Source organism: Giraffa tippelskirchi, chromosome 11 (genome assembly GCF_054371585.1).
Source record: "Giraffa tippelskirchi isolate mGirTip1 chromosome 11, T2T-mGirTip1v1.2.pri, whole genome shotgun sequence".
In the NCBI taxonomy this organism is placed as follows: Eukaryota; Metazoa; Chordata; class Mammalia; order Artiodactyla; family Giraffidae; genus Giraffa; species Giraffa tippelskirchi.
In genome coordinates this window covers 26,439,992-26,465,702 of record NC_137285.1, presented here as the reverse complement: position 1 = coordinate 26,465,702, position 25,711 = coordinate 26,439,992, and the positions used below count along the sequence as shown (strand labels likewise).

At 46.5% G+C, this 25,711-nt stretch overlaps 1 long non-coding RNA gene across 1 annotated transcript; it reads right to left on the bottom strand.

Annotated features, from left to right (window-relative positions):
• Positions 1–109: 109 nt before the first annotated feature.
• Positions 110–19,895, bottom strand: LOC145525425 (uncharacterized). The gene is made up of 8 exons (XR_014068202.1): positions 19,789–19,895; positions 19,381–19,483; positions 18,585–18,807; positions 13,937–14,156; positions 13,538–13,633; positions 12,387–12,490; positions 11,213–11,888; positions 110–319 (listed from the first exon to the last, which is right to left on the bottom strand). It is a non-coding gene; the product is annotated as an uncharacterized LOC145525425 (long non-coding RNA).
• Between the last annotated feature and the right edge of the window lie 5,816 nt (positions 19,896–25,711).

The following is a 25,711-nucleotide window of genomic DNA, read 5'->3' as shown; positions in this document are numbered from 1 at the left end:
CTTCAGTGCTGCTGTGGGGGCAGCTGATGGGAGGGGAGCAGGAAGTAGCCCATTTCTCCACTTGTTTTACCTACTTAGCATGTTATTAAAATTACTCCAAGGCAAGTGATGCAGAGCGAGCTGATGCTATTTAATGGACACTTAGCAGGTCACTCTGAGAGCAGCATAAACACTTCCATGCTCACCCCATCTATACCACGAGGTGGATGAGCGGCTTGTGACAGTGACCTTGTAAATTCTCAGGCAGGGACCACAGAAGTCTCCTCAGCAGCCAGTTACCGGTCGGGGGGTGTTCTCTCTGGAGTGAGAACGGCCGCAGCTGGAAATAAGCGATGCTCTCAGCACAATGCAGTTTTCAGATCATTATGATATTTGTTTATACACTCTTGGTTATTACAGAAAGTCTAAACGGTCATCTTTTCTCCTCCACAATGGGACATTGACTCTATTCCACTTTTATAATGGGCTTTAATGTTTGTTGTCATTATAAAAGAAAACACAATTTACTTGTCCAAAGCTTGTTAATAAGTTTGAAAAATCCCCGAGGTGGTGAGGTGGTGGCAGCCACTCCAGCCACAACCTTCTAGGGTCCTGGGTAGTGGGATGAGAGCTCCCTAGGTTCCCCAGGTTCTAACACAGATATGGCCTGACTCTAATAGGCTCCTATGCGTCACCTGCCTGCTCCACAAGCTTCCCTCATGGTAGGTAGATGAGCCCTCACCACTCAGGGGTTGAGTGGACACAAAGAATCATACCCCCATGAACCGAGGGGAGGGCAGAGAACTGCACCTGGGAAGGGACCCTTCTGCTGGGCCCGAAGGAGCTGACGTTCACTAGGACTCCCCATCTGTGAGCTCCACCCCATGTCTGCCCCAGCCCTCTTCACTGGCCTGGTTCACCCCGGGCCTTCCCGTGGAGGCCCAGCAGGACACTGCTCTGCTGTGACGTTGCTTTGCCCACACCCTGAGGCCAGGAACAGCTCTCCCCTCCCCCCTCCACACACCTGCATCCTTCCTACCCCTGGTCCTAAGTTCACATCAGGACAGCTCCCCCAGTAGAGACGTCAGACACGGATGGCCTGGGCACGTGTGAGAGAGGGGCTGTGAGGGGTGGTTTTATGGGTCTACCTGGCAGGGCTATGGTGCCCAGGTAGTTGGTCAATGTTCTGTGAGGGTGTTTCTAGATGAGATTGACATTTGAATCAGTGGATACTGAGTAAAGCAGACTGTCCTCCCTAGTGTGGGCGGGCCTCATCCAGTCAGGTGATGCCCTGAATACAACAAAAGACTGACCTCCCCAAGGTCAAAGGGGAATTCTGCAGCAGATGGCCTTCAAACTGGGACTTCACCATCAGCTCTCCTGGGTCTCTGGCCCACCCTGCAGATTTCGGATATACAGGCCTCCATAAGTACCTGCTCCAATTCCTCACAATAAATCTTTCTACAGACACACAGGACAGCTGGCATGTACATGGGGGTGGGAAGAACTCACGCAGGGAAGACGAGACAAGACCCATCTTCCTGGTTCCCCAGAGTGTGACACCCTCTGTCACCTGTCGACTCCTCATTTTCCTGCTGTTTCACCTCTGGCTTCTCCATGATCAACAAGCTTGTCTATGAATTCTGGAATTCTAGGGATCCTCTTAAATTCAGTCCACCCCAGCTCTGGGACCATCCAAGCCCTCAATGCTGTGGGTCCCACGTGGTCCCACAGGTGAAGGTCCCTGGGCATCTCCAGTGACCAACGGGAGTCTCTCCTGGTTGGAGGAGGCTGTGATTTTGTGTCACAGCTGTAAGAGCAGAGAATGTTTCTGATTCTTTGACAAAAATCCCTTTCCAAAAATTTATGAGCCTGAGCAGCACATTCGTTTTTGTGGCGCAGAATGAAGTAAGGCCTGCATTTTTCAAGATTTTCTTTTCAATTCGTTGGGCATCACGTGTGTGACTTACAGCTTGTCGAATGTTTTAATTCATGAATTTCTTTCTAAACCCTGTGTGATTGGCAGGAGCTTGGGAGGGTGCTCCCTGCTGAGAACAACTCTGGGTGATGATTCCAATTTGTCCTTGAGCATCCATCCTGGGGACAGGACAGCACGAACCCCAGGCCGGATGCTCCTGGCTTCTCTGCTCACCCGCGTCCACAGATCTGGGCTAAGTGCTACCCTTGGCTCAAACTGCCCTTGGGGATGGGGGTGTCCTCAGCAGGGGGAGGGGCAGCTTGTCAGGACTCTGCAAGGGCCTCCCCACACTTCCTGCAGGATCACACTGTCTTCTAGGGACCTGCAGTCCTGGGGCCCCACAGAGGCCTCAGCACAAGGAGTGGGGATTGGAGTTGTCCCTGGGACCCCTGTTCCAAGACGTCCCCAGTCACCTGGTCCCCAGTCCCCCAGCCCCTGCTGAGGGTCACACTCGCTCCAAACAGCAGAGCTTTTCCCCAGCAGCCTAGATAATCCCCCAAGCCCCAGAGCCAGCAGAGCTGACCTCAGAGAAGTGGAGTCTCCAGGGACAGAGTTCAGGCATGGACTGGTGCCCTCCCCCTCAGAGAGCCTGGTGCTGGCCTGGGGGTGAGGGTGAGCCTGCGGACATGGCAACCCCCCAGGGGCTCTCAGGGGGAGTCAAGGGCAAGATTTGTGGGCCCAGAGCAAAGTGAACTGCAGAGCCCCTTGTTCCAGAATCAGGAAGAAGCGCTGTTACTGGGACTGAAATATGATCTCTTTCTTTCTTCCATGGTCACTCTAGACTTGCCATGGGCTTTTTCATCTGCTATTTTATGTATGTAAATAAAATTAAAATTTTAGGTTGTTAGTATAAATTTTACCACTCGTTTTTATATTTACAACAATAGTTTAGACGCAAATATGAACATTTGAGTCATACAGGAAACCACCTGAATGAGGAAGGTCATATCTGAGGCTCCCCTGGAAGCTGACTTCAGGGAGGCCAGCCCAGGGGATGTGGAGGGGGCCCCCAGGCATGGAACCACGGGGACCCCTGGGGGTGAGGGCAGCCTTCAGGGGACACGCACAGTGGCTCCGATGGCCACCAGCTCCCCTGCTCTGTGCGGACCCCTGGGGGCTCCTGGTTCTCCCCTTCCCACCCCATCCCCAGCACCCACAGGAGGCCCAGCTCACAGTTCTCCGTCAGGTCCCCTCATGAGCACATAGGGGAGTAAATTCGCTCACAGCCCAGGACAAATGCTCTGCCCTCACCATTCATCACAGGCTTCAGAGAAATGCATTATTCATCCCACAGAGATGGGGCCCAGGCAGGAGGGGGAAGGACTGCTGCTCCCCCAATCCTTAGGAGAGACCTGAACGCTGAGACACTCCCAGATCCACACGTGTCCAGGGGCTGCTCCTCCAGACCTGGACCCCGACAGCAGGATGCTCAGTGAGGGGCAGCCCGGAGCAGGGAGGTCATGGCCCAGAAAATAGCTGGAGTCTGCGGGCTCCTCCTAAATGCCCCAGCTCTGACCCCAGAGCCTGTGTGCCTGGGGGTCTTCAAAGATTCCCCCAAGCTCCACCTCCGGCCTTTCACCTCCACTGGGAGGGGCAGGGACCCCTGCAGGGACGGATGCCTCCCAGTCTCCCGGCAAAGATCAGCCTGGTTACAAATGCCTCCAGCTTGAATTAGTCTCCTGGGGAAATGTGTCAAAACAGAAACTGCCAGGAAAATTGTATTATTAGACTTTCTTTCTCCTGATTATTCTCTGATTCTCCAAAGCCTCGCCCTGAATTCAATTTAGTTGAGAAACGTCCACTGGTTGTTGGAGAGAGCAGAGTGGAGGGGCAGGTGAGAAAACTCATTTCACAGAGCTCGTGATTAACTGTAGACCCCTGAGGGAGACCGCCACCCTCCACACAAGGGCAAAGACAGGGCAGACGAGGAAGGACGTTTGTCGTGTTTCATAGACAAAGGTTTGGCACAGAACCATCTAAGGGGCTTCCACCAGTCAATAACAAACAGCGAAAACCTGACAAAGAAGTAGACGGATGCTAGGAATAGACATTCACAGAGAAGGATGGGAGAGTCCAATTAAACATGAGGAAAGATGCTTAGGCAGGTCTGTGACATTTCTGCTCCAGATCCAGGCTAACGTGCTTTAGAGTGTAGACAGACAGCTGGGGGATGCCAGCCCCACCTCCTTGTAGGGGCAGCTCTGATGCATCCCCCAGAAATTCCCCAGGAGGTGGGCACATCAACCCCATTAACATAGTATCCCAGCACTTGCCACTGATGTCCATTCCTGATTCCCCTCAGCCGAGAACGACGGGAACCACTGATCTTGGTGCTAGTGCAGGGAACAGGGTTTGCTATGTCAGTGAGCCTCCCAGGATCCCAGGCTCAGTGAGGCCCTTGGGGGACCCACCTGTGTCTTCTTCTTGCCTGGGGACATTCAAGCCTTCTGTAGAGGTCTCCTGCTGAGGACAAGCTGGGAAGGGAGGTTTCTGAAAGGGAGCTCATTTCCTGCCTTATAACCAGGGGCCCAGGAGAGGAGGGGGAAAGCTCCACCAAGAATGGGAGAAAACAATAATAATGAAAATAGTAGCACAAAGCGTGCTCCAAGCTGTGCCTTTACCTCATCACAACTCCTCATCTCCCTGGCAAAAGGCACCATCTTCACCATCACCATCATCACCACCATCATTACTATCATCACCCCTATTTCACAGCTTTGGAAGCCCAGCCACAGGGATCTAATTGATCACCACATGAGAAACATGTTACATGTCTCCAAAGCTCACAAAATCTCCTTTTCCCCTTGGTCCTCCTGGGCCTGGCTGAATAAGAAGCTGACTGGGCCTCATTCAGCCATTGAATGGGATAAATGCGAGAGGAGGGCTCCCCTCCATCCTCTCAGGGTATCCCACAAATTGCTCCTGTGACCTCTGCTCATAGTTCATTGGTTAGAACTCAAATCCACTGGTCAGATGGCCTCTGAGGCTGAAAAGGAGGCTGGGAAGTGTGGTCTCTGCTCCGGGCAGCATGTGTCCTCAGCATGCTCAGGGTTCTAACCCAACCAAAGGGCAGATGTGGAGGGAGAGCCTGGGAATCTGCAGTCATAACGAGCTGCTGGTGATGCAGATGCTGCTGGTCCACAGACCCCAGTCTGAGTAGCAAAACTTTAGGGGCTCAGCAACCCCTGTGTCTTCCCCTGTGGGGGGCCCGTGCTCAGAACCCTAGGGGGTTCCCACTCAGTCATGTAATGCATCATGCCCCAGGTCCTTTCCACAAAGCCTCCTGAGGGACCCCTGAGGACAGACCAGCGTGGTTTCATCTGCTAATTAGTGCAGCATTTCCTGCTGTGGATTCTCCCCCAGAATGGGTCCGCAGGATGCCTGGCGCCTGTGTTTGTTTTCACAGCATCGATCTGATGTGTGTATGAAGGCACAGAGCTGGCTTAGCAGAGGGGTAATTTCTCCTGTCCACATCACATAATACCCCATGCATCACCCGTCTTGCTCATCAAAATTTCATCTGCATTCAGAGAGAGGAATCTAAAAATACTCAACAACCTCTCTCAGTGGCAAACTTTAGAGGTTGATGTGTTTGAGGCCCAGGACCAGCAAGGGGAGAGGATCCCTGCAGCCTCCTGGGTGGGGAGGCATGTTTTCAATGTGCAGGCGATAAGGGAGGAATGGGGGCCACCCTGAAACGGGCTGCAGTGCCCCATGGGCAGGACGCACTCTCATCATGAACCTGACAGCCATGTCTCCACAGCCTTCACCCTGTATCTCTGAAGTCCAACATCAGCTAATCCTCATGAAAGGTGAGAGAAGCCCATAAACCTAATACCACGAGGATCGGTATGGTGCAAACACTGACAAGTCAGGGTGCTACTGACTGGGTTGGTCTGGCCGAGCCAGGGAAGGACAGGCACTACTTCCCTGAGATTTTCTGTCCGTCCTGCAGTGATGACCACCTTGTGAGACTTATAGACCCCCTGACCCAGCTTCACTGCATCATAGTTGGGGGGTGGGCAGCTGCATGCCCCTCCCTGACAACCCCACTATCCCACATATCCTTTTACAGCAAAGCAGTCAGCCTGGAAACCTTCCCCCAGGCTTCCGAGGCTCTGTGAACTGTAACCACCAGATACCTCTGCACTGAATCAAATCTCCACTGCAAGGCATTTAATTTTTCCTCCGAGCTCTGACTCCTTCAGGGAACGTCGTGGAGAATGTTCTGTCTCTCACCCCCTTTGCATGGGCATTTCTCCAGGTTAGATCTGGGAGGTGGAGAAGCCAGGGCCTGTGAAGTCTTTGTGCAATAGATGTGCCCAGATTCCTCTCCACAAAAACCCATTCAAACTACATTCTCACCAGCAACACATAGGAATCCTGTTTCCACACATCTCTGTTGATACTATTGTCAGTCCTGCTCATGTTTGCCAATCAAATAGGTGAGAAAGGGTATCTTGTTTTAACGTGTTTTCCCCTCATTCTTACTGAGCTGAGCATTTTTCATGTCTGTTGGTCATTTGTAATTTCTCTCTCATGAATTGTGTGTTTATATCCTTTGCCTGAATTTCTGCCAGTTGCTTATCTTATCTTTTTCATATTACTATATGGAGGGGATGAAATATTCTATCTGTGATCCTTTGTTTTGTATGGTGTGAGTGTTTTCTCCAAGTCTGTGGGTAATTCTTAACTGTATCTTGAGTCTTATAGGGATTTTAAATTTTGAGGTAGTCAAGCTTATGTGTTCTTTATTTTAGCCTTTGCATTTTCTATGTCTTGTTTGAGGTCTTTTGTCTCTCCAAGTTACGCTTTCTTATATTTTGTCCAGTGCTTTTATAGTTTTGTTTTACATTTAGGTCTGAAATTCACCTGAAATCACTTTGGGAAATGGTGTGAGGCTGAAGATTAATTTTATTTTTCTTTCATAAGGTAGACAAGTGTCTTAACACCATTTAATGCCATCGATCCCTGAGGATTCGATACATACCCTTTTTTCGTATATTAATGTCATGCATGCTAATGAATGTTTCTGTACTTTTCATTATGCTTGGTTGGTCTGTTTGCTCTACTCAGTCAGCTCCACCACTCCTTTTTATGTACTTTTGCTACGTACCCAACCTGGAGAGAGAATCACCACTTCCCCCCTCTTCCTTCCCACCCTCCCCCTTCCCCCCCTCCCCCACCTTCCTCTTTTTCTTCTTCCTTTCTTTGGGGGGCTTCCGTCTGTTGGCTCAGATGGTAAAGAATCTGCCTGCAATGCAGGAGTGCTGTGCTTTGCTTAGTCATTCAGTCGTGTCTGACTCTTTGTGACCCTATGGACTGTACTCCGTCAGGCTCCTCTGTCCATGGGGATTCTCCAGGCAAGAATACTGGAGTGGGTAGACTATTCCTTCTCCAGGGGGTCTTCCTGACCTAGGAATCAACCTAGAGTCTCCCGCATTGCAGGTGGATTCTTTACCAGCTGAGCTACCAGGGAAGCCCAAGAATACTGGAGTCCATAGCCTATCCCTTCTCCAGGGGAACTTCCCAACTCAGGAATTGAATTGGGGGGTCTCCTGCATTGCAGGTGGATTCTTTACCAGGTGAGCTACCAGGGAAGCCCTGCAACGCAGGAGACCTGTGTTCAATCCCTGGGTCAGAAGATCCTCTGGAGAAGGCAATGGCTACCCGCTCCAGTATTCTTGCCTGGAGAATTACATGGACAGAGGAGCCTGGTGAGCTACAGTCCATGGGGTCACAAAGGGTCAGACACAACTGAGTGACTAACACTTCGTATCTTTACTGTTCTTGCCATTTCTCTTCAAGATGAATTTTGTCAATATCTCTAAAAATCTATGTTAAGCTTTTGGTTGGTGTTGTACTGAACGTGTAGATGAAAATGGAAGAAAGTCAGCCACATAATGTTGAGGCTTCCTATTTAGGGATGCAGCAAATCTCTGCTCACTCCTGTCAGGGCGTTTCGGTGTCTTGCAGGGATGTGCCATCATCCTTGTAAAGATCTCGCACATTAATTAGGCTCACTCAAGTATGTTAAAATCTCACTGCTATTGTAAATGGAAAATCACTTTTGCATTGAATCTTCTAATTGATTACTGCTAATAATTAGGACAATCTTGATTTTTTATATTGAATTTTTCTTTATGTCCTTATGATTTGTGATGTTCGTTATTGGGTTTTCTATGCAGACAATTGGGTTTCCCAATTGGCGGTAAAGAACATGCCTGCCAATGCTAGGAGAAGAGACATGGGTTCAATCCCTGCGTTAGGAAGATCCCCTGGAGGAGGGCACAGCAATCCACTCCAGTATCCTTGCCTGGAGAATCCCATGGATAGAGAAGCCTGGCAGAAGTCTGGCTGCAGTCCATAGGGTCGCACAGAGGCAGACACGACTGAAGCGTTTTAGCATGCATGCAAGTAGACAATTATCTATTCTGTACATATGAATGATTGCATCTCTTCCTTTGCAGTATTCTACCACTTTTTTTCTTGTGCCACGCATTACCCAGATCCTCCATCAAAAGTTGTTCATGTCAGTGTCATTAGGTACCTTTAATATGTTTTCCTGACTTCAGTGGGAACACACTGATATTTCACCATGAAACATGACAGTAAATGGATTTCTCTCAGTTCTTGGAGCTTTGCACATGTACAGTGTCTTGTATAGTACTCCTGCTTAACCTCCAAAAATGTTTTAAAAACCACACACCCAAATCCTGGGCAGGTGAAAAGCATGTAAGAATAAAACCAACTGCTGCCCAAGAATTCCAGCCAGGTTCCTGACTCCGGGCAGGTAAAGTTGGTTTTGTCTCCTGAGGAAACGGACAAAGAGAGACCCTGGATCACCTTGGGGCTCCTACAGCCTCCATACCTCTCAGGCCAGGGCCACAGGTAATGTTACTGAAAGCGAGGGTTTGGCTGCTTGCCACTCAAAAGCCGATGAAGAGGCAAGGTTGGTGGACAGGAAAGTTTGGTTTATTTTGGATGCTGGCAACTGGGGTGGGGGTGGGGGTAGTGCAAACTCAGGTCCAAAGGCCGACCCCCTCCAACCCCCTAGTGACAATCAGTGGGCAAGAGTTTTTACAGACAAAGGGAGAAGGCTACATGCAGAAACAGCACAGTCAGCTCTGACAGTCATATTGAAATTGGTCATCAGTGTTCTGAGCAGCGTTTTCTTGATTGTTTTAAGTACAGTTAATCATCAGTTCTAGGATCAGTTTGTTCCCATTTCTTTGAGGCCAGTTCTTGGAATTGTGGCAGTCAATGTCATCGCTACAGTCTGGTCATCATGTAGTTAATTTATTCCACCTGGTGGGGGTTTCAGTATCTATAAGACAGCTCACAGGATATGGCTCAGAATATTATCTTTAGCCCTTGAGAAGGAACTAAAGGCCCTTGACTATGCTTAATGAATAAACTATTATTATTTTGTTCGGTTTTACTTTGCTTCTGCATTTTCTCACTTCTCTAATTAAACTTATTATTCGACTGAAGTTTTTCCACAGGCAAAAAGGCAGGCAAAGGACATGGAGGGGCAAGGACCATAGCGTCTTGGTCTTTTTCAGGAAGATGAATGGAAATCCACCCCACACAGACCAGCTGCCATCCTTGCTAACCCTCCCCACAGCCCTGAGGGCTAAGCGTTATGATGTCATTGATCCGAGGAGAACCCTGAGTCTCGACAGATGTTAGATGGCTTGACCAAGACTCGGGGGCAAGTGGTGTTTGCAGATGTAACCTACATGTATCTGGGCCGTGGTTCTTCCCACCATGGTGTGGAAGGTAAAAGAAGAGTATAGGGACTTCCCTGATGGTCCAGTGGTTAACAATCTGCCTTCCAATGCAGGGGTGTGGGTTTGATCCCTGGTTGGGGAACTAAGAGCCCACATGCTGCAGAGCAACTAAGCCCACGAGCTACAGCCATAGAGCCCATGCACTCTGAAGCCCGCATGCCACAACTAGAGAGAAGCCTTTGTGCCACAATGAAGATAGTGCATGTGGCAACTGAGACCTGATATAGCCAAAAATAAATTAATATTAAAAAAAGAAGAGTATAAACTACTGACATCATTTATATAAAATAAATGGGTATTATGAACACAATAAAGTAATTAACCCTAAACAGTGTGGACAAGGACTTATGCTTTTCACACACATATCCTATACAAGATTGGCCAAAGCCATTGTTCAGCCAAGAGGAAATATCTTCCAGAGATAATGGGCTTAGCATCTCCTGTGCTGCCTTCCATGGAAGGAGGGCCCACACCAAACCTGTGAATCAAAAACTTCAACCAAAATACTGGGGAGCATTAGGACATAAAGTCCCATGATATTCAGTCTCAAGTCCACCTCCCTTTAAGTGGTATTCCATATAAGTGACATATTTTTTTTTTTTAAACTAGTGCTCTATAGAAACATAAAATCAGTATTGTGATGTGAACTAAAAAAAAAGTGACACTTGCAAACTTTTCAGATTTACAAATTCATCTCCTTCCTTGCAGATGAACTGCCTGCTTTAAGGAAAGCCCATAGTCATTGGAAGATTGTTCCATATATATGGTCATCCTAATCACCTGACAGCACCTGTCCCCCAGTAAGAAGTAATTTCTCAGGAGCATCTCAGGAAATCCTATACCACAAAAGTGGGTGGTGGGGCATTGCTAAAGTTTCCATCACAAGTGAGTGACTCTTTATCTATAGATCTCAATAAGGATTTGTTATCTAGTCCTTATGGGACAGTGGATACAGGAAAGAGGCAATGTCAAGTCTCATTCTCCATAGAAAGGGCCCTAGGACAAAACTACAGGTGAATAAAGATGCTCCATGTCCCACACTCCAGGTCTGAGCCAGGAGCAAGCCTGGGAAAAGTTGGAGGCCAAAACCCCGATAAAAGAGACAGTCCCAATGTGATGTCACAGTGATGTTCACCATGTATGTCTGCTTATCACCCTTCCGCAAACAAGGAAGGACTGCACTTCAAATGAGTTTTGAATGAAAATTACACATGCCCATCCAATGAAAGCATTTAATTGCCAGTGTGAAACTCTCAAGGACTCTCTTCCTTTTTGGCATAGCAACTGCCACCATTTACGGTGATGGCTGCTCTACCTGCAATGACTCATGATGAACATGTAGCATGAGTGATGAACGAATCTTTAAAGTTTTAAACTAATGAAAATTTGATGTTGTTCATGCAGCACAGTTCAACCTGTTATGACTACTGTACCTCTAATTCTTCTCCTCTTATTTGCTTACCTAAAAATATAGCATTTCCTTGCACATAGTAGGAGCTTGGTTAATATGGATGGATGGATGGATGGTGTAATGATGCCACAGCCCTCCAGGGACTCAGCCATGTGTAATCTCATGGTTCTGGAAAGCTGCACACCAGTTGAACTTGGAAATTCCTCTTCACCCACATCGTGCATGTGGATGGTAGGTTGCCCTTCAAGTGTCATTGTCACATATCCAGGACCAACTTTGCATAGGGCATATAAGTCATAATCCAAGTAGTGTGATGCTATGCACAAGGAAGATCTAGCTCCTGATCAAAATGATCTCCTTGTCCATCTGTAGCTTTCCATTCCTGGGATGCCATTCCTTTGAGCGAAGCAATGACTTGTTCAGGCTCCATAATGAAATATGCAGTTGTGTCCAGCTCAATGTGCATGAGTGCACTGACTTCTTTCCTCTAGACAGAAATGACATAGTGCCTGGACCCAGGCTCCGTGAGATGTGGGGAGAGGAAGATGCATGTCCAAGAGGATATTGGGGTAACTTCTCAAAGGTGACTATGTGGTCATACATGTGTCTTTGTGAGTGTGTGTATGTATATTTGAGTGTGATTATATGTGAGCGTGTTATGTGTGTATGCATTTGGTGACAGTTCACCTTTTTCTTCCGAAGTTAGGAGTCACACACTTGTCTCCTCCTGTGACAGAAACATATGATGAGCAGTGGTCCATTAGATGTGGTTGACAGTTTACTTCTCTGCAGCCCATGAAAAGGTTTCAAATAAGCCATCAATGTACATGCTAAAGGAAGATGAAAAGTCTTAGAGGAGACCTTTGATTGAACCTAGGAAACATCATTATGGGGAAAAATAACTTTCAAGTGTCCTAGGAAGACTATTGAAAGCAGAAGTTTAGTAACTGTGCTTGTCAGCAGTGGCACAGGAAGCAGGTGCCACTAAGAGTCAGAGATGTATTAGAATCTAAGCCCCACCACCCAGTGGGTTCATCAGCATGGAAAATTAATTTTTCTCTCTGAATGCTAATTTATTCACCTGCAAAACTGAAGTACTTGGCAATGAGGCTTTGAGAATTAAATAGGATATCATGTGAAAAGCTCTTGGGAAAAGGGGGGTGCATGTGGGTGTCACTCATGCATTTATCATCCACATACATGATGCAGTAAGATATCACATCACCTCATTCTGGAAGATGCTTCTCTTAAACATGCAATTTCAGCCTTCTTAATTGACTCCCTTTCCTAGCTGTGGTAACCGGTCTAAAGCTGGGCTGCTGACACCCACTGGAACACACAGAGACCTCTGAATCAGAATCAGGGAGGGGAGGATCTTATCTGTTATATATCAAGGGATTATATTGAAAGTGTGAGTCTCTATGGTAGTTTAGGTGGTCTGTGGGGAAGAGTCAACATGAGGCAAAGGGAATCAAAGTTTGCACATAGAGAAGATGGAGAGAGAAGAACATGGCTACTTGAAAGTAAAACTGAGCATTGACTAACACAATTTCCTTATTTTCTTGAGATTTCTTATTTTTTAATTGAAGTATAATTGACTTATTATACTAGTTTTGGGTGTACAACATAGTGATTTAATTCTTTTATGCATTATAAACTGTTCACTTTGTAAAGTCTATCTACAATCAGTCACCATACAAGTAATTACAGTGTTATTGAGTATATTCTTATGCTGTACGTCACATCATTGTGATTTTTCTATTTTATGACTGGAAGTTAATACCTCTTAATCTCCCTCACTGTTTCACTTATCCCCCCATTACCCCACCCTCTGGCAACCACAGCTTTGTTTCCTGTGTCTGTGCTTCTGTTTTGTTGTGTTCATTCTTATTTTTTAGGTTCCACATACAGTTGAAATCATATGGTTGTCTTTCTTTGTCTGACTTATTTCACTTGGCACAATACCCTCCAGGTCTATCCACACTGTTGCAGACGGCAAAATTTCATTCTTTTTATGGCCAAGTAATATTCCATTGTACATACATATCACATCTTCCTTGTCCATTCATCAGTCGATGGACACTTGTGTTGTTTCCATATTTTGGCTATTATAAACAATATTGCTGTTAACATTGGGGTGCATGTATCTTTTTTTTTTATTAATTTTAGTTGGAGGCTAATTACTTTACAATATTGTAGTGGTTTTTGCCATACATTGACATGAATCAGCCATGGGTTTACATGTGTGCATGTATGTTTTGAACTAGACTTTTTGTTTCTTTGAAAAAATAACCAGAAGTACAATTGGTGAATTATATGTTAGTTCTATTTTTAATTTTTTGAGAAACTTCCATACTGTTTTCCATAGTGGCTTACCAATTTACATTCTCACCAACAGTGCATGAGGGTTCCCTTTTCTCTAAATCCTTGCCGATATTTGTTGTCTTTTTGATAACAGCCATTCTGACAAGCCTAAGGTGATATCTCATTGTGGGTTTGACTTATATTTCCCTGATGTTGAGCATCTTTTCATATGTCTGTTGACCATCTAAATGTCTTCTTTGACAAAATATCTATTCAGGACCTTTGCCCAATTTTAAATTGTTTTTTCAAATGCTGAGTTATACAAGTTCTTTGTATATTTTGGATATTAACCCCTTATTTGATGTGTTATTTCCTGGTGGCTCAGTTGGTAAAGAATTAGCCTGCAATGTGGGAGACCTAGGTTTGATCCTGGGTTGGGAAGATTCCCTGGAGGAGGGCATGGCAACTCACTTCAGTATTCTTGCCTGGAGAATCCCCAGGGACAGAGAAGCTTAGCGGGGTACAGTCCATGGGGTCACAAAGAGTTGGACACAACCTAGCGACTCAGGACATTTGTAAATGTCTTCTCCCATTCAGCAGACTGCCTTTTTGTCTTGTTGGTAGTTTTCTTCACGATGCAAAAGCTTTATAGTTTGATGTAGTCCCATTTATTTTGCTTTATTTCTCTTGTCTGAAAGTGAAAATGAAAGTCACTCAGTTGTGTTCAATGCTTTGTGACCCCACAGAATATATACAGTTCATGGAATTCTCCAGGCCAGAATACTGGAGTGAGTAGCCTTTCCCTTCTCCAGGGGATGGATCTTCCCAACCCAGGGATCAAACCTGGGTCTCCTGCATTGCAGGTGGACTCTTTACCAGCTGAGCTATCAGGGAAGCCCCTCTTGTCTGCAGGTACATATAAAAAAATACTGCTAAGACCAATGTCGAAGAGCACACTGCCTGCTTTCTTCTAGGAGTTTTATGGTTTCAGATCATTTTAACATTTAAATCTTTAATTCATTTAGAGGATTTTTTTTGCATATAGTGTAAGAAAGTAGTCCAGTTTGATTCTTTCACATGCAGTTGTCCAGTTTTCCCAACACCGTTTATGAACAGCCTATCTTTTCCCTATTGTATATTCTTGCCTCCTGTGTCATAGATTAATCGACCATATGTGCTTTACTTTTGGGATTTCTATTCAGTTCCATTCATCTATGTATCTGTTTTGGTGCCAGTACTATACTCTTTGATTATTGTAACTTTGTAGTATAGTTTGAAATCAGGGAACATGATACCTCCAACTTTGTTTTTCTTTCTCAAGATTTGTTTTGGCTATTCAGGGTATTTTGTGTTTCCATTCAAATTTTAGAATGATTTGTTCTGGTTCTGTGAAAAATGCTATTGGTATTTTGATAATGATTGTGTTGAATCTGCAGGTTGCCTTCAGTAGTATAGTCATTTTAACAATATAAAAATTTCCAATACGTAATCAGAGTATAGTTTTGTTTGTGTTGTCTTCATTTTTTAAATCAATATCTTACAGTTTTCTGAGTATAGGTTTTTTCCCTCTTTGGTTAGATTTATTCCTAGGTATTTTATTTTCTTTGATGCAATTATAAATGAGATTATTTTCTTAATTTCTCTGATAGTTCATTTATAGTGTATAGAAACACAACACATTTCTGTAAGTTGATTTTGCATCCTACAAGTTCACTGAATTAATTTATTAGTTCTAACAGATTTTTGGTGGCATCTTTAGGATTTTCTCTAAATAATATTATTATCTGAAAACAGTGACAGTCACTTCTTTCTTTCAAATTTGGATTCTTTTTATTCTTTTTCTTTTCTGATTTCTGTGGCTAGGGTTTCCAACACTATGCTCAATAAAAGTGGTAACGGTAAGCATCCTTGTCTTGCTCTTGATCTTAGAGAAAATGTTTTCAGCTTTTCAGTACTGAGTGTGATGTTGGTTGTAGGTTTGTCATATGTGACCTTTATTATGTTGAGGTATGTTTCCCCATGCCCACTTTATTACTTTTATCATGGATGTGACTTTTGTAAAAAGTTTTTGACAAAAAACTTTTTTTTTTTTTTTGGCAAAAAAAGGTTTTCCTGCATCTATTGAGATGATAATTTTTACTTTTAAGTCTATTAATGTGGTGTACCACATTGATTGATATGTGGATATTAAACCATTTTTGCATATCTAGGATAAATCCAGTTTGACTGTGGTATATGAGCCTTTTACTATATTGTTGAATTTGATTTGTTAATATTTTGTTGAAGATTTTTGCATCTATGTTTATCAGTGATATTTGCCTGTAATTTTTCTTTTTTGTGATATTTGTGTCTGATTTTGGTATCATGGTGATGCCTGGTAGAATGAGTTCATAAGCACTCCTTCTTCTTAAATTTTTTGGAGTAGTTTGAGAAGGATGGCCGTTAACTCTTTAAGTGTTCAGTAGAATTCACCTGTGAAGCCTTGTGACCCTAGACTTTTGCTTGTTGGGCGGTTTTTTTTTTTTTAACTCATTCAACTTAATTCCTGAGAATTGGTTTGTTCATATTTTCTATTTCTTTCTGATTTAGCCTTAGGAGACCATAAATCCTAGGAATTTATTCATTTCTTCTAGGTTGTCAATTTTATTGGTGTATAGTTATTCACAGTACCCTGTTATGATACTTAGTATTTCTGTGGTTTCAGTAGTACCTTCTCCTCTTTCATTTCTCTTATTTTTTCCCTCTTTTTTATTTAATGAGTTGGGCTAAAGTTTTATAATTTTCTTGAGATTTATACTGCTCATAGATGATCCTCTTCCAAAGCTCCAGCACACTCTTGAAACAAAAGTAAATGTTAGATTAAACTTAACGGAGTTATTACATCATGATAGGAAACCATGCCCCACACGAAGGTCTCCTGCTAACACTCATATCACAAGCTCTGCTCAGACGGGGATGATAGTGAGCTCTCAGAAAAGCATCCTGATAAAATCAGCTACTTCCTAAATTTATCAGTTAGTTGGTGGCAGTACTATAATATGTGCTGTGCATGTGCTAAGTTGCTTCAGTTGTGTCTGACTCTTTGTGACACTTTGTACCATAGCCCTCCAGGCTCTTCTTGTCCATGGGATTCTCCAGGTAAGAGTACTGGAGTGGGATGCTATGCCCTCCTCCAGAGGATCTTCCCAACCCATGGATCAAACCCTCATCTCTTATGGCTCCTGCACTGTCAAGCAGTTTCTTTATCATTAGTGCCACCCGGGAAGCCCATAATACATATGACTTCATCTTTAATATTCTTTTTTTTTTTTTAATAATTTCATTATGTCTTTGGGCTGTGGAGGGTCTTCACTGCTGCATGGGCTTTTTCCCCTGTTGCCGGGAGCATAGTCTACTCTCTAGTTGTGGTGTGCAGGCTTCTCACCGTGCTACCTTCTCTTGCTGTGGAGCATGGGCTCTAGGGTGCATGAGCTTCAATAGTTGTGGCACATAGGCTCAGTAGTTGCAGCTCCCAGTCTCTAGAGCACAGGCTCAATAGTTGTGGCACATAGGCTTAGATCCTCCTCAGCGCATGGGATCTCCTCGGATCAGGGATTGAACCCATGTTATCTGCATTGGCAGGCAGATTCTTTACCACTGAGTCACCAGGGAAACCCACTTTGCTTTTTGGCTGTGCCGTGTGGCATGTGGGATCTTAGTTCCCTGACCAGGGATGGAACTCTTGCCCTCTGCAGTGGAAGTATGGTGTCTTAACCACTGGATCACCAGGGAAGTCCCTCATCTTTTATTCTAAATATTACCATATTTTTATTTGTCTCATTGCTGGATGCTCCTTTGCTATGGTGGCAGTGAGGGGAAAGGGGGGAAAACAAGTAAGCAAACATAAAACCTTTCTTCACGAGTGCACAAAGGTGGTGATGCTGACTGAAGATGATGGTGAAAATTTCTCGACATGCTTGCATCGGCTGAGGCTGGCCTGAGGTCAGACTTGGATAGAAATGCATTGCAGTGCCTGGAACTGGCTCAGCATGGGGAGTGAGGAACCCATCCCCTCCCCTTGCCTGGGACATCTGAGAAAGGTGTTGTTGGGTCCAGGTCCCTGGTCCCCAGTCCCTGTCCATGGCTGTGAGAGGAGAAATGCTCACGAGGAGGACGGATTTGGCGATGAGTCCCCACCACCCTGTGGTCCTGAGGCAGCAGGCCAGCTCACTCGACTGCCAGTTGTTGAAAGCCCCTTATCTTTTATATCCTTACATCTAATGTTGACTCCTTATAGATTTAGAACTCTTCAGATTTAAAGCCACTCCTTATATCTCTTTATAAGCACTCAAATGCCCAGCACAGTGGTTGATCAGAGGAGATTTGGTCAACACTTGCTGAGTTGATTGATAAGCCCTTAGCATTCCTTCCACTGTCATATGTCTTACTGTCTTCAGACATCTGAATGGATTTAGAGATGTATTATGTCTCAGAATCTTTATTTTCTGTGGATATTCAAGATAAAGTCACCGTCTTCCCAGGCTTCAGCTCAGAAGCATCTCTTTAGACAGAAAACCTTCTCTCAATTATGTGTTTTCAAGCTGTTACCTGTTGGAGTTAAGGCATGAGGGAAATACTAAAATAACATTTAGCTCCACCACTGAATCCTCTCTCATGTGTTCACCGTGGAACAGAAACACCGTTCTCCAACCAGGTCTCCCCACAGATTTCAGCACCATGGATAGGGCCAATGCCCAACCTGGCTTGAGAAACTACTCCGTCTTCAAGAGAGTTGCTGACAAAGATTCCATCTAGGGACTTGCCTAGCGGTCCAGTGGCTAAGACTTCGTCCATGCTCCCAATGCAGGGGGACTGGGTTCAATTCCTGGTCAGGGAACTGGATCCCAGATGCTATGACTAAGGGTTTGCTTGCAGCAGCTAAAGACCCTGTGTACTGCAGCTAAGACCTGGTGCAGCCAAATAAATAAATATTTTAAAAAATCCCAAAAAAAAGAAAAAAAAAAGATTCCATCTGGTGAGATGAGGAGGAAACAGAGGGGTGAAGTCGACAGGTGAGTGGCAGGAATTTGAGAGATGGGAGGATAGAAAGGGTTCTGGGGGAGGAGTGACTGAAGGTCACCTTGTGTCCTTGAGTCCTTGACACCTTGGGAAACCTTGTGTCACACAGGCTTCGGATGACTTGTTCTTGCTTACCAGGAGACAACTTGCCTGAGGTCAGGGATCTATCCACATTTGGGGAGATTTTCTCTCTTTGGTGGCCATCTCACAGCCAGGCTCTAAAGGACAGTACACTAGACCTAAAATGTACCCCGACTGAGCCATTATGACCTGTGATCTGTGCTCTGATTCAGGGAAGACATTTATTATAGGAAGGAAAAGAAAGAGAAGAAAGCATTAGTTCCCAATGCCAGGCAGAAGAGAATTTCTTAAACAAACAAACACCTGCCTCCTAGAAGACTCAAGCCCTATTTCCCCTCTTCACTCCCCACCTCTGGCTTCACTCCCTGCCTCCTCGCTGCTTCTGGGACCTGCACCCTGTGCTCATTTAATGGCTGAGAATTGCTCTGCTGGGTCTCATCTTACCTGCAGCTGTTCCTCTCTGAATGTATGTGCACACACATTTATTGATCATTTATTTACTTTTGTTTGATGGTACAACTCAAGTCTACTTTAATCAGAGGGTTAGCCTTGGGCCAAGCATAACATATAGTTATTTTGTTTGCCTACTTTTGTAAACAAAAAACTACCTAACTCCCTCCCACCCCCATAGCTAATTAACTTGACAAGATTTGCATACTAGCAAAGACAGTGAAATGTTTTGAACGTATCCACCCAGCTTGGCAAGAAGGTGGTGAAGGGAATGTATTCCAGGTCTGTATTGGCCCAAGTGTCTGGAAACATGACATAGTCCTTACAGGATGGTTAGAGAGGTGTGGCTCAGGCTGCAGAGACAGAGGCTTGGAAGCAGGACCTCTTAGTACCCTCTTGGCTCCTGCTTTTTGGCTTCATCTTTGTCTCCTGTAGAGACAGAAAATATGCACCACGATAGGCAAAGATGACTCTACTCCAGTCCCAGAAGTGGCCCCAGCCCCTGAATTATTTACAAGGAGATGTGATTAAATGATGCCTGCTCTTACATTCCTCCCACCCCTACTGTTTGCTCATCAATCACAGAGGGTTACAGGTAGTTAGGAAAAGTCTTCACCGCAGAGGTCTATTTACTGTCACAGATGCTTCATAAATTAATATTCATTCTCAAATTAAAATCATTAAAATAAAAAACTAAATTTGACTATACCCAGTTAAGATAATAATAATCTTACCTTGGAGTTATCTCATGTCTTATCTTGGTTAAGTCTCCAAATCTTTCTGTGTCATTCCTTCTTTGATACCCTAAAAAATTCCCACTAGGGAAGAAGGGTTAGGAATTATTCTATTTTACAGATGGCTAACATGAGGCTCAGAACGTTCCTGTGTCCAGAACACAGGTGTCCATCCTGAAACTGAATGCTGGCTGCTCAGCTCCCTACTACGACCCTTCCTTCTGATAAACTCTGTTCCTCCTGAGCCAAGGACCTCCACAGCCAAGCCTCTGTCTGATGTTCAAGGACTGAGATGTGATTTCATTGTAAGTCCACTCACCCATATTCTCTCCCATCCAAGAGAAGGACAGCTCCACTCTTCCAGTTGTTTAAGTCAAAGCCCTGAACTGCATATGCTGTCTTCTAGAAAATCCTCATTCAGTTAGAACATCTTTACTGTCCACTCACCTTCCTGCCCCACATGGTAGTTGTCACACAGGACCATCACCACTTGTCTAGATCCTGTACAAGGTCCACCGACTTCTACTTTCACTCAGACCCCTGCAATCAGCTCCACATGCACCAGCCTGGGGGGGTCTCTTCCCCATGAATGTCAGACTAGGTTCCCCTCTGCTCACGCTCTTCAGGGTCTCCACCTATGCTGTGCTGTCCAAAATGGCAATCACAAGCTCATGTGCTGAGAAATTAAAATGTGGCAGTATGACCGAGGAGCTGACTTTGTGTATTATTTAATACAGTTGATTTAAAGATACATAGCCATCAGTGCTCAGTGTTGTTTCAGATCTAGGCTCTGTGACCTTTCCACCTGCCTTCTCCTCTGACCCACCCCCCTACCCACCAAACACATCCCTGCCTCTCTGGGCCTCAGTGTCCCCATGTGACAAAAGGGGGTGCAGTTCCCCCATATTCTCACAGGGAACGTTGGAAGAGTGACATGTCCTTACACCCAAGTAGGGAAGTTGTGCAGCCATCCGGGTGACAGCACAGACAGCCTGCAAAGTGGCAGCTCCATCCATCCTTCTTCCCACCCACTCTGTGCAAAGAATCCCAACATCCCCCATGCTCCTCTGGATTCCGTATCCTGTCCCTTCCACTCTGAGTAACTGCTGCTTGGTCCACGAGCTCCCCATATTGTGAGTGGGAGGGTGCAGGTCCTGGAGCAGCTGGCCTGTGTTCAAACCCCAGCTCTGTCCATTTGCTGGGTACCCTCAGGAGGGACACTTAATCCCTTGGAACTTCAGGGTCCTGAGGATTCTCAGGGTTTCTGTCCTCCTGGCAGTTTCCCTCATGGTGACCTCTGGCCCGATCACAATGGCCTCTTCCCATATGCCCCACTGCATGACAATGACACCTCCTTAGGTCCCCAGGACACATCACAGTGACCCCAGCATCACAAAGACGTGTAATGGTCAGTGAATGTGGGCAGCAGGCTGAGCGGCCACTTGTGTGTGAAATGACAGGTCTTGCTTCTTCAGGACGGCCTGGAGGTTTATTTTGGGCAGAGGGTGGGGCAGGCAGAGGCCGCAATGAGAGGTTTTGTAGCACATTCAGGGATGGGCATCCTCTTGAGCGGTCCTGCCCCAACTTCTATGTGGATGAGGGCTTACGGCCGCCCTTGTTCTCACACATTCCTGCCTCTTTCTGCTTCTGTTTTCTGCCCTGCACTCCACCTTCCCTGGGATCCATCTCTCTGCTCTCTGAGACATCGCAGCTGTAAATGTCACATGCAGGAACTGGCCTGGGGATGTGTATAGCTCATGTCAGTGCATTGTCCACCGAGACCTTCCTGACTCGTGTTGCCTGGGCCATGGGGATGATGTGAGAACATTTTCTGTTCAATTTTAAGCAGGCTTTTCTAATTCCAGATCCTTTGTGTAACTTCACAAGTTTTTTCCTTTGTGTTTTTGCTGGAAGCAGCAAAGCAATTTCCTCTTTGTGTGTTTCCCTCACCTGCCTTGCAGGTTTACATGCTGAATATAAACTGTGAATGTGAGAATCAGGAGGCTGGAGGGGCTCACATTGGACCCATGAGGTTTAATAGAAGAGAGAGGACCTGGGTCTGGAACCACAGAGGATCACATTTAGAATTTAGTTCCCTTCTGTCACCAGACCTGCCCCTGGGCCCGGAACTCCACGGGGACAGTGAAGGTGGGAAAAACTCAAGTTTCCTGCAGGTGTGGGACTCTGCCTTCCCCAGGCCTCTGGATGGGGTCCTTGGTGGGCATCTCTGACCCAGTCCTGATGGCCGTGGGTGTACTGATGTGTCCCGCACAAGCCCCCTCCCAGTGTCTCCAGCTGTGCTCAGCTGCACGTGGAGGGAAGAGGCAGGTTGGGAGGCTGGAGTCCATCTGGGACTGAGGCCCAGCCATCCTCTGAGGATGAGAACAAACGTGTGTCAGTGTCTCTTGGGCCATCCGTGCATTGTGTGGTCAGGATGTATCAGTCTACAGCCAGGACTGACCAACTCAAGCCCAAAGGGGTCTCAACTGGCTGGTGGGCCTGGAGGCTGGGAGAGGTGGGGATTCAGGCAGCATTTGGATGGGGTGAAGGCATGGAGGCCATGGTTCAGGGCCTTCGGGGGTGCCCTCAAGTGCCCTGATCACACACTGAGGATCCAGAAGCAGCCTGGGGTGAACGGGATGTCAGGAGGGTCTGAGCACAGCACCTGTGGGTCCTCAGTGTCCCAGCCCGCCTCCCCCTACCCCAAATGATACACGTGTGACTGGGTTCAATCCTGGCTTCCCTTTTTAAGAAGTGCTGTTCCACTTAGTTGGTGAGGTGTGGGGTTTTCTTATCCCAGATGCCCAGATCCCACTCAGTGCCTGGGTTGATTGTGGGTATTGAGTTCTAGAACGGGGACTGTCTACCCAGGGTACGTCGAACCTATGGGCTGAAATGAGTGTCCAGGGTATGCCCAATGCAAGACACATGTGAGATGAGGGACATAGAAGATATGCTGGAGGCCACCCTCCACTGGAGCTCCATTAGGGAGGCAGGGAGATGGGTGACAGTCAAGTCCTCACTGCCTCACTGTGGACTATGGTGGAAGAAGCCTCCCCGTCCTCTTCTTGACCTTGTCTGTACCCCACCCTGCAGCCTGTGGGGGTCCTTGGTGGAGATGAGAGGGAGCAGGAAACTTCTCCAAAGTGCAAATCTGACTCTTTCTGCTACACACACACACACACACACACACACACACACACACCATGGTTTCTGAAATTAATAGCTGCTGTTTTCAGTTGCCTTCCTGTCTGGGCATGGAGGTGGGAGCTGGGGGAGACCCCTAGAAGGCCACTGGTAGAATTTATGAGCGACAATGGGCAAAATTACACCCATGTCATACTCAGAGTACACCCTGCCCCATGCTGTGAGGAAGCTCCGCCCACAGCTGGCCTTGGATACGGTGACCCAGTGATGCAGCTCTGGTTTGTATCAAGGGTCACACGGAACTGTGTCACCTCCCCCATGTGCTGGGTGTCCCTGGGGCTGGGCACAGCTCTCCCTGGCACTGGCCGTCAGGTCAGCTCGCAGGAGGAAATGGGCCCTTGAGTGCGGGTGGGATGGGTCTGGTTCTCAGCTTTCCCTGGGCTCAGCTCTCCCCACACATGCTTGTTCTGTGTCCCCGTGAGGAGTCACTGTTAACTGGTCCGTCTGGGTAACATCGTTCCTGGGCTCACAGCTCCCGAGGTACCCGACAGGAGCAGCTGCCTGGCCCCATGTGGAACCTCCCACCAGAGAGATGTTTATGAATCACTGTAACTACTGTGGGCTTCCCAGGCTGATGGGGGGAGGTGGGCAGAGACAGGCCCTGAAGGCTCAGGCAGGGCCTCACAGGGGACTGTCCTTGCAGCCACTAGACTAGCCCACCCCTGGAGGGGGGGCGTGCCCTAGAGAGAAAGGTCAGAAGCTCTCCATGGATGTCCCCCTCAGGGCATCAACATCTTAGAAATGCCAACCCAGGGTGGATGCTCTGAGTGCCAGTGAGGGCTCAGCACTGACAAAGTGTCTGGAGACTGAGTCTCAGCTCAGGCTCTGCAGCCATTATTCTGGAACATTCCTGCCACCAGCTCCTGGAGTGCTGGTGGCTGCAGGATGTTCCAGTTCTTTCATGTCTGATGTCATTTACCTCCTATGCTCAGGTGGCATTGTGTCCTTGTGTGACTGTGACTGGGAGCCTGGATGACCTCGGAGCAGTTTCCTCCTCTGGATCCACTACACACTGGGAACTAAAGAGCAAGCTGTCTTCCTCTGTGATGTGGGTGGGTCTCTTGGGTGGTGGGAGTGGGCAGATGGGGGGTAAAAGTTCAGCAGGAAGTCTATTTGTGAGCATGTGGGGGAGAGGGAGGAAGTAAAGTGGTTCCATCGACAAGGTTTAAAAAAATGAAGTCATGGAGTCACTTGTGATTAAATATAACTTTTCCTCCAAACCTGTCACCACTCAATGGAGGTGACACCAGATTTAGACAGTCTGTGGGTGTCTTCGTGGGAACAAGTCACATCTATTCGTCACCAGGGAAGGTTGATTTGAAAATGGATTGAAATTATCCATACTAAAAAGCGAACATTTCATGAAGACTCCTGTGAGTGAGTGACAGCCTGAGTGCATGCTCACCTCTCGGCTAGGAGTGGGGACACCATGATCACAGCATCTCCATCCCCAGTTGTGTCCATAAGAGTGTGGTCACGTCTCCCAAAGGCGATCCAGAGGAGAGAGAAAACAAAGAGAACAGGGAACCAGTGCAGAGTCACAGGGAAGGAGCAGCTGGACCTAGAAGGCATGGGGCCACTTGGTGCATGGACCTCAAAGACAAGGACTGTGTATATTTGATATCTGCACTTAATGATCAAATGGAATAGTTTTGTGACTCCAAACAGGAAACCAAGGTATCAAGTACACATTTGTATCCTGAAAATTAGCAGACTGGTGAATACTGTAAGAATAGGACTTGGAGTATCCGACAGAAATCATGCTGTCCCTGTGTTTGCAACTGAGCAGGACGCTGTGTGGCCTTCCTGGGCACAGAACCCCTGCCCTGTGTCCCCGTCTCTTGTTTGTATTAGAACATTAGTTTCCTAGGCTTTCCCCCAAGTTCCAAAGAGCAAATTTAATCAGAGAAGTCAGAAAATGCAGAACCAAAGGAAAACAGTCAAGTAAGACAAAATAATAGTTTAGCCATAAAACAAAGTCAAGGACCTTTAGTTCGTCCTCAAGGGCTATTGATACTATTCTGAGCCATACCCTTCAGTTGTTTTGCAGATACTGAAGCCCGCCACCAGGTCAAAAAAGCTAACTGTATGCCACCCACAAGCACTAGATCCCAGACCAGCTGGAAGGGAAAGTTCATGATGTTGATTCCTAAAATACCACCTTTACCTCATCACCAACTAATCAGAAGGATATCTACAAGCTGAACACCTATCTGACCTTCTCCATCACTTTGCCTTTTAAAAATGCTTCCCTGAAAGCCATCAGGGAGTTCCAGTCTTTGGGCATGAGCAGACCAAGTAGTCTCCTTGCTTGACCCTGAAATGAATGCTGTACTTTCCTTCACCCTAACTTTGGTAGAGTACCAGATTTTCATCTTTAATTCTTTTATTTTTCTCCATTTAAAAGATTTCCTTCACCCCTTCCTTTACCCCTCCCCCTCCACTTCCCTCTTCTTACCTTCTCATTCCCTTCCATATCCGGTTCTCCTCCCAGGCTGTGCCCTTCTCTGGGTCCCATGTGGACACAGGCGTGGTGCCCTGTGTCCCCTGCCTCCATCCCCACATCAGCGCCCTCCCTCAGGTCTGAACTAAATAGCAGCACTGCACACTTACTGCGAGCGGTCGTCCTGGCTGGCCTGTGGTGCCTTCCCCACACAGGGCTCCTCTCTGCCCCGCCCACTTGGGCCCAAAGCCTCTGTTTCACTCACTGACTCCC